This window comes from Cucurbita moschata, unplaced genomic scaffold (assembly GCF_002738365.1).
Source record: "Cucurbita moschata cultivar Rifu unplaced genomic scaffold, Cmos_1.0 Cmo_Scf00032, whole genome shotgun sequence".
Classification (NCBI taxonomy): domain Eukaryota; kingdom Viridiplantae; phylum Streptophyta; class Magnoliopsida; order Cucurbitales; family Cucurbitaceae; genus Cucurbita; species Cucurbita moschata.
In genome coordinates this window covers 2,293,097-2,306,689 of record NW_019268548.1, presented here as the reverse complement: position 1 = coordinate 2,306,689, position 13,593 = coordinate 2,293,097, and the positions used below count along the sequence as shown (strand labels likewise).

General features: G+C 35.2%; 1 protein-coding gene across 4 annotated transcripts in view; it reads left to right on the top strand.

The window, feature by feature from the left end:
• Positions 1-6,222: 6,222 nt before the first annotated feature.
• Positions 6,223-13,593, top strand: part of LOC111430027 (AP2/ERF and B3 domain-containing transcription factor At1g50680-like) — an 11,212-nt gene continuing 3,841 nt past the window's right edge. For 3 of the 4 annotated variants that reach the window (XR_002708260.1, XR_002708259.1, XM_023066135.1), the window contains exons 1-2: positions 6,223-7,636; positions 7,776-7,866. The gene's annotated coding sequence lies outside the window, so the exon portion shown is untranslated. The remainder of the gene's footprint in view (positions 7,637-7,775; positions 7,867-13,593) is intronic. The other variant, XM_023066137.1, reaches the window with a different exon arrangement.

Genomic DNA, 13,593 nt, shown 5'->3' with positions numbered 1-13,593 from the left:
TTTAAAAAAAAAAAAAAAAAAAAACAAGATAAACCCTAAACCCTAAATCTAAATAAGCTAAATATTGAAGGGTTGGTTAGGCAATAGAATTTGAAAGTGGTAGGTAATCTTTCACTAACCATTATGGTATCAAGTGTTTATGTTCCTTACGCTTCTAACTTTCCTTTTCTAAATGATAAAGGTATTCACCCTTCAAATATATATATAGCAACAGATAAAATAACATATACATTATAAGTCAATAAAATGTTGATGAAATTAATCTTATAATGGATGAAATGATGTCCCTACTCCCTACAAAAGCAAATGGTAGGAAAATTTTGTCTTACTCGTACACTTCTCTACCTGTAAATTTACTTTACATTGACGCGTTTTCATTCAAGTCTATGAGAGAATAAATTCGAAGAAAACAAAGTCAGTTATTTTCATTAGATGAGAGCAGCAGCTACAATCCTAAATCCTAATGTGAAAACCAAGATTGAAAATTATTACAAGCATACACCGAGCTTAATCTAATTCAAATATACTATAATTTCATTCCTTTTAATTCCAACATGAATGATGGAGTATATGAGATGGATGAAAAAGGGGATTATTCTAAAGCATAAGAGAAAGGCAAACTTTAGGGTTAGAAAAGCATTAAATTAGCAGAAAAAATATGGGGAATTGAAATGGAGTAGTTTGCTGTCGGACTCTTTCTAGAAGAAATAAATGAGAATATCCAATGTTTATCTCAAACAAAGCATGAAGTGAAGAAAGGGCCAATAAGAAATTAGGGTTGGATGAATTAACAAATAATATCTTCAATTTTGACTTTGATTTCTCCTTTGTTTTTTTGGTGTTTTTTCTTTTTTCATTTTTAATGTTTGGTCGTATTTATTGAACACCCTTGAAAAGGAGTGGGAAGCGACTAATGGGCCCACGACGACCGACATGTAGTCCACTACTCTTAAAGTCAAATACGGAAGAAATTTTATTCAATGGTGGGGTTAATTTCAGACTCATTTTCATCGTTTCATTCATTATTTCTACTATTTTTTTAAAGTATTATTTCCACATGATTGATGAAAAGAAGTCGAAGTCTTCATAGATGCGTGTCCATAGGAAATAGGAAAACCGAACTCTGATGGATTCAAAGTTAGAATTTAGTCGCTATAGTTTAGAAGTTAAAAGTTTATTCCTATGATTTGATATATATGTGAGATCTTAAAGTTCGGAGACCTATTAGACACTTTTTAGAGTGTAGAGATCAAATAAACACAACTCTAAATGTTCGAGGACCCGACTTGTAGTTTAACCTAATATGTAACGGCTCAAGTCCACCGCTAGCGTCTTATTTAGACTTTCCTTTTCGAGCTTCTCCTAAAGGTTTTTAAAACGCGTATGCTAAGGAGAGGTTTCTACACCCTTATAAAAAATGTTTCGTTCTTCTCTCAACCGACGTGGGATCTTACATCGAGATATGAGAGATTTTGTTATAGGTGAGAGGTTTGGGTGTGAATTACTTGCTAGGAAATTCGAGTTCGATGGTCGAATTGGAATGAGAACTCTTGTCGAGTTGGGGAGGAAAATGGAAAAGATAATTTTCTTTTAGTGGTCAGGTGGAACGAATTTCAACTCCGAACTAACTTCTTTCCCATCATATTCTAGAATTTTATAATCCTCTGCCATCTATGACAGTCTGCAATGGAGTCTCTCTGATATTGTCAACAACCCAACAAATACAGAGATACAATGAGATATAGTTATATATTATAGACATAACGGAAGAGATTAACATAAAACGGGGCATTCTAATTTCTAATAACCATAGAAAGTCTGTAGGTACACCAAAATTCTTTGTGACATGAACTCCATCAAGAACCCAAGTGTTGTGTATAGTATAAACAGAAGAATCTTCCAAACTTGAACCATTCTCAATGACTCTCTAAGGGACTCTTTCCAAATTGCCCAAAGGGTCGTTTCACAGAACAGCAGGCCGGGACGAAAAGAGTCTATTTCTTTACAATATTTCGGAAAACTCGAACCAAAGAATCTTTGCCTTGCCCCTAAAATTTGTCCCCAACAAAACTTCCAGCAACGTGTCTGGGAAGGCAGATTGAAAGACTAAATTCTTTCAAAATGAAAGACCAGCCCATAGCCACAAAAGGTCAATGAAGCAGTAGATTATGAAGCAGAAAAATGAAAGATCAATCCTTGTATCTCTATATCGAGAATGTCCATCGATATAATGGATATATTTGTTAGTCAACTTGATGGATCTCTTCGAGATTCATAGGTTAAAAATCTGATCAGGGCATTGAATGTAAATAATCCTAGAATTTCTCAAGGGCGTCGAGTTTTTGACTAGCCTATTAAATGATCTCGATCATATTATGGTATCTAAAGTACATCTCATCACTTCCTTGAACTCCTTTCCAAAGGAAAAATTCTAATCCTAAATGCATTTTATCATGAAGTATTATCCTAATTTTTCCACAAGGATAAAAGAGTGGAACTCCTTAATCAAACGGCGTTCCTTAACAAGGGCTCTTACCACATCCGAAAAACCTGTTTCAATCGGCAGTCTTACTCCCAACACAGCCAATCAGTACAATAAGGAGCATTCTTTCCTAGAAGCAATATCTTACGCAATGGAGTATTTTGAAAATTGTAGCAAGATAACATTCTGCCCTCATCAAATCAAAATTCAGATGCTGTATTCTCACAAGGTTACTGAAGAACAAATATAGACTTTCACTTCTTACGACCCCCCGATTTTGGTATGACAATCAGTTTATGAAATTTTCAGGGAAAAAATTGCTTGGCCTTAGCCATAGGAGGCAAGCAATTATGAAATGATTTTGGATTTCTTCACCAGTTTTACACAATAATTTATGTTTCGTTTGATAAACATTTGATTTGTTCTTAGTTTCAGAGAACTTATTTTTGTTTTCGGAATATGGATAAAATTTTAAATGTTTCTTTAAGAAAAGTGAAAATCTTAGTAAAGAAATGGTGAGGAAACAAGCATGGATTCCTCTTTGATCGAGGATTGGAGAATTTTTCGAAGGGTCTTAAGGAGCGATTTATGGCTGAAAAGGGTTCTAGAGCCACATGTCAAATGCCAATCATCTAAAAGCAAAACCAGCTAATGTGTCCATTGAGGATGGATGATCCATGCTCAGGATTCCAAGTCTAAGAGATATCACTTAATTGAGTTGAATATATTTTCCAAAAGGCTAAAACCAACTTCCTTCTAAATTGACCTTATGCATATTCCCCATGCACTTCACATTTCTCCATATTCAAATTGTTATTGAAAGGTCATTTCTATACAGGCAACTGAAGCAATTCTCGTATCATAAGCCAAGCAAGAACATTCGTTATGAGCTAACCTTCCCATACTATAGAAGCTATGCAGTCAAGAATTCAATATGGAAGACAAACGAAGCAGTGTTTCTACAAACTATTGAAGCATCCATATAGTGTGAATCAACTACCAAGACCATGACTGATATATGAGGAGCAGTGAGAGTAAGTGAACTTTAATTAGATAACAGACCGACAAGTTTTCAGTGCCTTGTATAGTTGGTACATCATGGTCGTGCTCATTAGGTAACAACACCAAGGCCCATTGCTAATAGATATTCTCCTCTATGGGCTTTCCCATTTTAGCTTCCCCTCAAGGTTTTTAAAACACATATTCTAGGGAAAGATTTCCACACCATTATAAATAATGTTTCTGTAACAGCCTAAGCCCACCGCTAGCAGATATTGTAATCTTTGGGTTTTTCCTTTCGGGGTTCTCTTCAAAGTTTTTAAAACGCGTCTTCTAGGGAGAGGTTTCTACACTCTTGTAAAAAAAATATTTCGCTCTCCTTTCCAACCAACGTGGGATCTCACATATTAGAAGTAAGAAATATGGTATTTTATTATATGCATAAAAGGGAGGGAATAGGCCTTTGTAAGTTGGAAAGAAGATTGATATCATTACTAAATCTATTGCCACAATCATCTATATACAGAAAATAAAAAGAAGAAGCCCAAAATAACGATAGTGATGAGACTCTGACCGCTCAAAGTTGTTCCACCGGGGGATGATGTTAGTTTAATCGGTAGTCTTAAAAGTATTAGGTTGCGGGAGCATCAAGGGACCTCTCCTTGAATATTTGTCATCTAGGAGTCTTTGAACCCTACTGTTCTGACAAAACTTCCAATCAAAATGCTTCACCTACCAAATCAAAACCTACTAGACCATAAATTCTAAGAACCAACGCCTTATTGAAATCTCAAGTGATCAGACAATGACATTTACCCAAGAAACCTGCAAAGCTTGACAAATTCGGCCCTCAAAATTTTACACTCGGCAGGGTAAATTAGGCCAACAGAAGCTATTTCAGTGGATTTTTTGTCCGATTCCTTCTCCACACATGCATAAAAACTATCGCGAGCCTTGTTCAGATGCATCAAATTGCCACATTAACACTCAAACATTATTATCAAACATAAACCTTATAGAATAAGTGATTGAGAGAGAGAGAACCTTGTAGCAAGCTTGTCTAGATTCCGCTAGAACGTCGCTATGAACTTCATCTGAGCCCTCCATTGTTTGGGTTCCTTCGCAGTTGGCGGGGTTTTTCGTCGTTCCAACCAATTTCAGTCAGTAGCTTCGGGCCTTCAGATTTGGGCCCAACCAAATTGGACTCCATGAATCTTATTATTTAAATCCTTCAGGAAAAATAATATAAAAAACAATTACGGGAAAATATACAGCATTTAAATATTTCCTATAATTTTCATGCATAACAAATCACCTTTCAAAAAATATATATAGGAATTTAAATTAAAATCATTTTTTTCATATTTAAAATATTTATCCAACATACTTTTTAATAACCATAATCAATTTCAATTATAAAATTAAATATTAAACTAATTTTAAATCATAGAATAAACAAAAATATATATATTTTTAACATTTTTATATCTATAGTTCTAATGATTAAGAGATTAAATATGTTAGGAATCACAACTCTCTACAATGGTATGATATTGTCCACTCTATATAAACTCTCGTGGTCTTGCTTTAAGCTTCCCAAAATGTCTCGTATCAATTGAGATTATTTATTTATTTATTTATAAACCCATGATCATACCTTAAATTAGTCAACCCGGACTCCTTTCCAGCAATCTTCAATCAAAAAAAAAATATTTTTAAAAAAAATTAAAAAAATTAGATTTATAAGTTAGTAATAAAAAGAAACTTATTAAATATTTAAAAATTTATTAGGCAAGTAATTAAAAATTGAAATTGTTTTTTTTTTTTTTTCCTTTTTCAATTTAAGCTTAAATAGAAAAGTACCTTCGTAATTAATTGATTAGAGTGAGATTAGCTCTGAATTAATCACTGATTAGAAAAAGAGTAACTTATATTAGGAATGACTAATGATGGTGACTTAGTGGCAAAGAAAGCTAAGTTGGGGAGACACATAAACTCTAAACTAGTTAATTAGGATTAGACATGGTCTTGTCTTTTCAAATTTAAATGTCATTGTGTCCCATACTCAAAATTATTATTCGTAATGGATCATCGTTAATTCAAAATCGTCGTTCCAACATCCCTATGTAAATCAATTGATGTAAAAAATGTATTATCAACCAAAATATTTGAGGTTCGGTTTCGTTCAATCCCAAGTAATAAAAGAAAAAAATGAAATTATTGTCTATACCAACAAAAGGCACATTCATCTTCTACCGCGATCTTAGGAACATAAAAGTTAAATGGGCACATTGTAGCGGAATGATAGCTAAATCCAAATTCTAATATCCTTGGCTTTAGGTCTTAGAAATGGCATCAGAACGGGACATTTTGAATAGGACGTGGTTCGAAGACATAATTGATGTTACCACTTATACCAGTAAAGTTTATTATTTTTGTTACCTCAGAGCGTATTTTGGTTGGAATAATTATTTGTTTGGTGGTTGAGAGCCAATATTCACTAATAAAATTAATTTACCAAATAAAAAAAATTAAGAAACAAATATATGAAATTTAGCCACTAAAAAGTGGGATAAAAGCGGGAAAGCATTAAGTTTAGGGCATGAAGTGAATTGGCGGGCCCTGAGTGGTCCACGTGGACCACATACACGTTAATCACAGCCAATCCCAAGCTGAGAAAGACGGTCCCACAAGCCCACTCGATGGACTGTCGCGTCCTCTTCCTTTTCGTCCTTTCCTTCTCCGTTCGCTCGTAAATTTTGCTCTGTACATTTTTCATTATACTGTCCCTAGCGCCATTCTTCCTTTCTCCCTCTATCTTCACCGACGGTGGTGGTGGAGGGCTTCTCTCATTGGTGGCTATCCCAGACGCGTATTTCAGAACAGAGAAAGAAAAGTGGTTAAGATGTCAGAATTGGTTTTACTTTTGATGGCGTGTGAAATGGGTATATATCTATGGATTGTAATAGCAAAACCCTATTTCGCTTTCTCATTGTTGGTTTCTGCTGCCGTTCAGAATGGAAAGAATTTGTTCTTTTACTTGGATATGGAAGGATGCACAGAGGGTGTTCGATGAAATGTCTGAAAAAGGAAATAATTTCATGTGGAGGGATAAAATGGTTGTTTCTTTGGTGGGTTTGTGGATTCCATAAATGGGTGGGTTTTGAGGTCATAGATCTGACGAGTTAAGGGAAATTGTTGGGTGAAGGAATGAATGATGATGGAAATGGAAGGAGATGGAGGGAGAGAGAGAGCAAAAGGGCAGGAGAGTGACAGAAGAGAGTGAGCACACGCTGCAGCCAAATGTATGAAGGGCATACCTTTGCGGGTGCGTGCTCACTTCTCTTTCCGTCAGCTTCGCTTCCCCATTATTTTCCCTTCTGCTCTCTTCTTCTCTCTCTTCTCCTTTCCTGTTTTTCCTCCTCTGATGGACCTCTGATGGACTAATGACACTGGCGAAGTTGAAGCGGCCTCTTCAAAGTTTCAAGCGGTGCCACTGCAGTCTACAATTTCGCCTCCACACTCGTAATTTGTCAGGTTGTTTTCATCCATTGCAATATTATTGTTCTTGAAATTCTCCATACCCTTCTCTTTTCTTTTATTGACATTGATTTCCATGGAAACTTGGTAGCGCGACTTTTGATGGTCCTCTCCTGCTTATATATATATTGAATTTTTGAGGTACAAACCGATTACTATTCATATTTAACGGAAAATCCTTTGAATATCGTTGCTGTTTAGTGGAAAAATCCGATTACTGTACCCAGCTAATCCAAAACTCCCGGCCATGTTTTGGGGTTTCCTTGGTATCGCCCACTCTTTGTTTATTTTCATTTATTTTGGTTTCCTGAGATTTGGGTTGTTCCATATCTGACCAAATATTTCTTTTGTTCCTGAGAATATTGGAACATGGGATATATTTTTTGTAAGCATTATTTTTTGTTGACGAAGAGTTCTGCAGATTTTGTTTTGGTATTTACTTTCCTAAAACGAAAAATTTCTTTCCGTTGTGGGCTGTTACTTGTAGAAGGGTGTGAGACTGAATCGACTTGAGTGCTGAATATGGCAACAGTCCCTCGTTTTGGATGCCTGAAGGGCCTGATGTTTTCGAGTCCCAGATATGGAGCTTCCAAACCGGAAAATTTCCTCATTCAGGTCTCTGATTTATTCGATAATAAGATATTCCTGGATTTTTGTTCTTCTGTCCTCTTTTCCAAAATCGTCACCATCTTCTTCTCTCTGGTTATTTGTTTAAGTGGTAGCTAATTAGGGCTTGAATATTGCTTTTTCTCAGCACTTGTTTGACGCTGGGAGGCAACAGCCTGCTTATTTTTCTCTTATCTTCAGATTAACCATCACCCCCACCCCCACTGCCCGGGTAAGAGGCAAGACCTTTCGGTTTTTTCTCTTCTTCCTCTTGTTTTAGTTCATATTATTTAATAAAATTGCATTCTTGTGATTTTTGTTCGTTTTGTTACTTGATTCTCCTTTCCCAGTTATTCTTATTCTTTACTTGTTCGTTGAAGCCACATATTATTTTTCTTAAAACATGGGCTTATATATGGGTTAATTTTACCAGTGGATGTAGCTTTGATGCTATTTTAGTTCATGTGAAAGTAATTGGCTCTTTATTTGATGCTTCTAAAGTTTATTATGGTACTTTTCGTTTTTAGATTTGGGAAATTTTGTGGCATTTGCTTTGGGGTTTCTTTTTGACATGTAAATGATGAAGTTCCCAAATCAGTTGGTTTCTGAGTGGTTTAAGAAAAAAGAAGTTCTTTAGTTGACAATACTAATGTGGTTTAGCAGATTAGGAGATTACAAATGTTTTTTTTCATTAGATTTAAGGCTGCCATGGCCGCCCTTTTCATCTTTAAAGTATTGTAAAGTTAGTGAAGATTTGATAATCATCATAATCAACTTTGTTAAACCTCTAGTCGATGGAAGTGTAAGGTTCTAGTGTTAACTTATGTAGAGATGAAATTTATGCAAATAGGAGACAACCTACTAATTCATTATATGTGGACAAACGAGTTTAAAATGTGAAGTTTTTTTTTGTTTTTGTTCTAACTTGTCTCTGAATGAAAGAAATTCTCATTGCCTTGCATCCTTTTGACTATTTCTTAGTAATGCACCGATTTTTTTTATTCTAAAAATAAGGCAAACTTTAGATGTAAACGTGTTAATAATAGTAAATGTGACGAAATATAAAGTTTTGAACTGTTCATCGTCACATTCTTTTTATGAGTACATGACTGAAAGCTGTCAAGGTAGAGATGCTTGCCACTAGAGTTAAAAAGATCTGGTCCTGAGAATGCTTGTTAATATAAGATTTAACCTCTTGAGCTTGCACATGAAATGACACCAGAAATATAATCCAAGCTTTTGAAGGTTTTAGCTCTATGGTTAGTTTTAAACAGTAAGGAAACTTCATTAACTCTTTTTTTAAGGATTTTTCTTGCTCAGTACTTTTTGATGAATATGGCAGGCATTTATTTCTATTGTTATCCAGAATTTTTTTCTATAAGGATAAGAGTGATGTGTTGAGAGCATTTACTTCCGTTGTACTGAAACTTTTGGACTTTAGAGTGCTACTCTTGCTTGTTACCTTTTTGCATGATTGTGTTATCATTTTCCCACTTGGAGATAGCAATTGTCGTGTCTAACTTTTAATGACAAGTAATTTTCCACAAATATTGTAAACATTGTACTTATTATGCCTTTGACGTCATTTGATTCAACTAGTGCAGCCTTAATCCTTTTCTATGCATTCAAGAAGTGCTTGCAGTGTTCCGCACAAACATGATTGTACTTATTCGTGAGCTTGCTTTGGTACGATGGTCTATTTCTCAAGTTTGACTAACAAAATATTTTTGTTTTGTTTGTTTTGTACTCATCCAGTATATTTTGACATCATGATTTAATTGGTAGAACTAATAATCGTGTATGTTTGAACGCTTTACCCCTTGATATATGATTTAAAAGACTTTAGGCAGCCTCGCGGCATCTTCTCATGAAAAGGCAAGGCGTAAGCCTTGACGCGGTGTGAGGTGTAAGGCTCCTTTTAAATTAAAAAACATAAAACCTTATACATTCTTAACATTACATTATTCCTTAAAAGTACAAGCATTGTTAAGGATATTTAGTAATAAATTATAGTTTACCATATATATTATATTTGATATTTTATTATAAGGCAAATATCTAACATTTGCCTTATTACTATCTTTCCAGTTATTTCCATTTATTACTATTTCCATATCCTTGTAATTTATTTAATTATAAATAAGATAACTTTCACACCATTTAGGTGTGGTGGATTAAGCAAACATCCACATGGTATCAGAGCCATTTTGGTTTAGCAACCTAGATCCTTTCTTTTCAATGGCTTTTGAAATCTTCTACTGTTCTTCTCCACCACCACTGTTGTCTTTGATGCCGCAGGGGCAGTCGTCATGGCTGTCACATGCAGAGTCGATTGATTATTCTTCGGCTCCACCTTTTTGACCTCCAAATCATCCTTCGCCATACTCTGTACATACAACCTCACCTTTTCCAAACATAGCCTCTTTCAATTTCTTCCCAATTTTTCCCTTCATCATTCATCCTTCGCAAAAACCCTAATCTTAGGATCTTCATCAGCATCCCTCTTCGAAAATATACAGAATCTCAATAAGCCCATCGACCTTCTGCAGAGATTTACCTTTGGAATCTGGGCGCCGCACTGGCATCTTCGCCAACCAAGTTGCCGCCGCCCTTCTCGCCAAAATTGGCTCCTTCGCCCCAATGTGGTGACTCTTCCAGCTGCCCTTCTCGCCAAAATTGGCTCATTCGCCCAATGTGGCGACTCTTCCGGCTTCAACATTGTCTTTGTCCCTTGCTCTAGGTTTCCCCTTCTACTTCTTGGGGTTAGACATATTCTCACCAGAGCCAAGTCAGCATCGTCGCTAAGCGACAATCCCTCTTCATGGGTTAGACATATTCTCACCGAAGCCAAGGCAGCATTGCCGCTGAGCAGCGATCTCTCTGCAGTTTTCGATGGCCAAGAAAGTGTTTCTCTACGCCTCCTCTGAACCAGGTTGTTAACATCTTCACGAAAAGTGTTTTTCAACCTCTTTGAATTTTTCAGATTCAAGCTTCACGTTCGTTTAAATCCGACGCTTAGCTTGCGGTGGGGTGTTAAGGATATTTAGTAATAAATTATAGTTTACCATATATATTATATTTGATATTTTATTATAAGGCAAATATCTAACATTTGCCTTATTACTATCTTTCCAGTTATTTCCATTTATTACTATTTCCATATCCTTGTAATTTATTTAATTATAAATAAGATAACTTTCACACCATTTAGGTGTGGTGGATTAAGCAAACATTCACAAGCATAATAATTAATAATAATAATAAAGAAAAAAAAAAAAACTCAATAGTTCACTGAGATTTTGTTAATAATAATCTAAAGCTCATCCATTATATCACTAGAACTATCACTAATAGGATCGTCCATAGAGTCATCATCTTATCTAATAGTTTCATCCTCATTTTCGTTCACTTTACCCATAAAACTCACAAAACTCACCTCCTTGCTGTGTTGCCATCAAAGAGCAGCTCTATATTAAAATAACACAACGGGGTGTACATTAACCTTCCACTTTTTTCCGTTTTTTTGTCAGTCAACTGATTGAACTTCTATGCCTTTTCAGTTGTCTATGCATTTTTATATTTCATTCGATATCTGCATTGGCCCATGGTGATGACCCACCACCGAATTAAGTTCAAAAACATGCAACACTCCAATTAAATGCACCACATGAGCCCATGGTCCACGACCAATATACACACGTCTTATGCCTTTAGACATCATATTGTTTCCTCGCATTTTAGAACACTGCTCTTGCTCTTGATATTGCTTATTGATTGTGATAGTAAGCACACAGCAAATATTTTGTATTACTGATGGGAACGGTGAAATTTCTTTGTTTTATTAGATTAGATCATACTGTGATGTTGATGATTAGAATTGTTTATTTATTATACTTTTTATTGACCTGGAGAGATGAGTAATTTTTGTGAAATGGCATGTTCTTTGTTCATTGTTTGTCCTGGCCTTTTTCCTTGCATCTTCTCTTCAAGTCAATCCGTGTCAACCAGATTCTCTGTGAAAGAAATACTACTTACCACCTTCATTATTGTCTACCTTGACTTTAAATCCTTGAAGGCTTCACCTGACCAATTACCTGACCGTTTATTATAACTAGTAATTCCGTAATGATTAGCAAGTAAGTTTGGGGACACAAATTAAACTTATTGTGTCAACTTAGGTATTAATGTCAATCACCATAGGTTGGCCAGTGATCAATAAAAGTTGATAAATAATAAAGGGCATAGTAGGAATATTTTCCTGTCATGGTGGCTAGCAGCCCTAAGATTTAATATCTAAGAAGTTTTCTTGACAATCAAATGTTTGTTAAACAATTGTGCTTTATGAATAGTTGAGGTGTGTGCAAGCTAGCCTAAGAACTGATTGAAAAAAGAACTTTGGTATTAATTTCAGATCTGATTCACTATGGTTAAATGGTTGCATTTTCCTTTTTATGAATTGTTTTCTCTTTTATAGACTAAATTTTCAAAGACTAAATGGTTATCAAATGGGGTCAAATCATCGACAAAAAACTTTTGCATTCATCGGTGTAATCCTAGAAAGTTGGATGCAACTAGTCTTGTTTGTGAGATTTGACTTCGTTTTTCCCTTCAATTTTCGTTATTATCCTAGGTGGTTTTTTGGGACCATTTTTCTTTTTGAAATTGACGGACCATAAAAAAAGAAGAGTATACAACAGTAATATCAAAAAAGGATAGTCGAGACAAAAGTAGCCAAGTAAAACAAAACACCGCGAAACTACATATTTAAGAAGTGAATTTGTTCAAAAGAATGAGAAAGGATGACTACTAGATTCTGCTGAAACTACTTCACTTGTTTTGGTTCATCATAGAGGTTGCTTCTCAATGATTGACGATGTGCTTCTGAATCCTAATTTTCACAATAAAGGAAGAGTTTTGTGCTAGATTTTTTTATATTTTATTATTTCCGTTCTTTAGGGTATTAGAATGAGAGGCACAACTGGATATTTAGTGGGTCTGAGAGATTTGGGAATAAGTTTTAGGAATTTGTTAGATTTAACTTTACTTTGTACGTGTTTTTTAATTGGGTGTTTTCATAATTACTTGCTAGTCTCATTCTTATGGATTTTGGTTTATTTTTGTAGTTAGTGTTTTTGTAGGCTAGAAACTGAGTTTTTTGTTGATGAAAATGAAAGAACATACAAGAACATGCAAAAATATAAGCGCACAAAAAAGGGAGTTAAACACTAACTACAAAAATAGACTTCAATCCAAGAGAATCAAACCAAGCTCACAGTGATGCTTTAAACCTAGCACTCTTCCAAACCTTCACCCATGTTCTCTAAACCCCCTTAAAAATTATGCTATTCCTCTCCAGTCAAATTCCCCGCAATAGGGCAATGAAACAAGCTTGCCAAAAAAAAGGGGAATTAAGAAATCCATTTAAGATAGGTTGGATAAGACTAAGTCTCCCCCTTGGAGAAGAAGCTCTTTTCCATGTATCTTGACGTTTGTAAACCTCTTCCATAATAGGATTCGAGAAAGACTGACCTCTCATTAGGACCGAAGGGAAGTTCTAGATTAAAATATGGAAGTTGATTCACTCCACAACTCACCGTGGGAAGCCCATAAACTCAATCTTGCATGGTCATGATTTAGGCCTATGTTGGAACTTTACCCCTGTTAATCTTGAGACGTGATAGAGCTTGTAAGAAGCCTAAAAAATGTTAGGATTGCTAAAGAAACTTTTCTGACCAAACAGAAAAGAAGGGCGTCGTTAACAAACTGAAGATAAGATAGCTGCTTTTAATCCTCACCCACCTTAAAACCCAGGATGATAAGCTGTTGCGTTTTCCATTCGTTTACTATTAGTCTTTTGGTATGCTACTTGTGAAGCTCATCAATTTTATTTCGCTTGTAGTTGCCTTGCTCCCTGCATAATGAGGTTTTACTCCTGTTTTTTTTTTTTTTTTTTTTTTTTTTTTTTT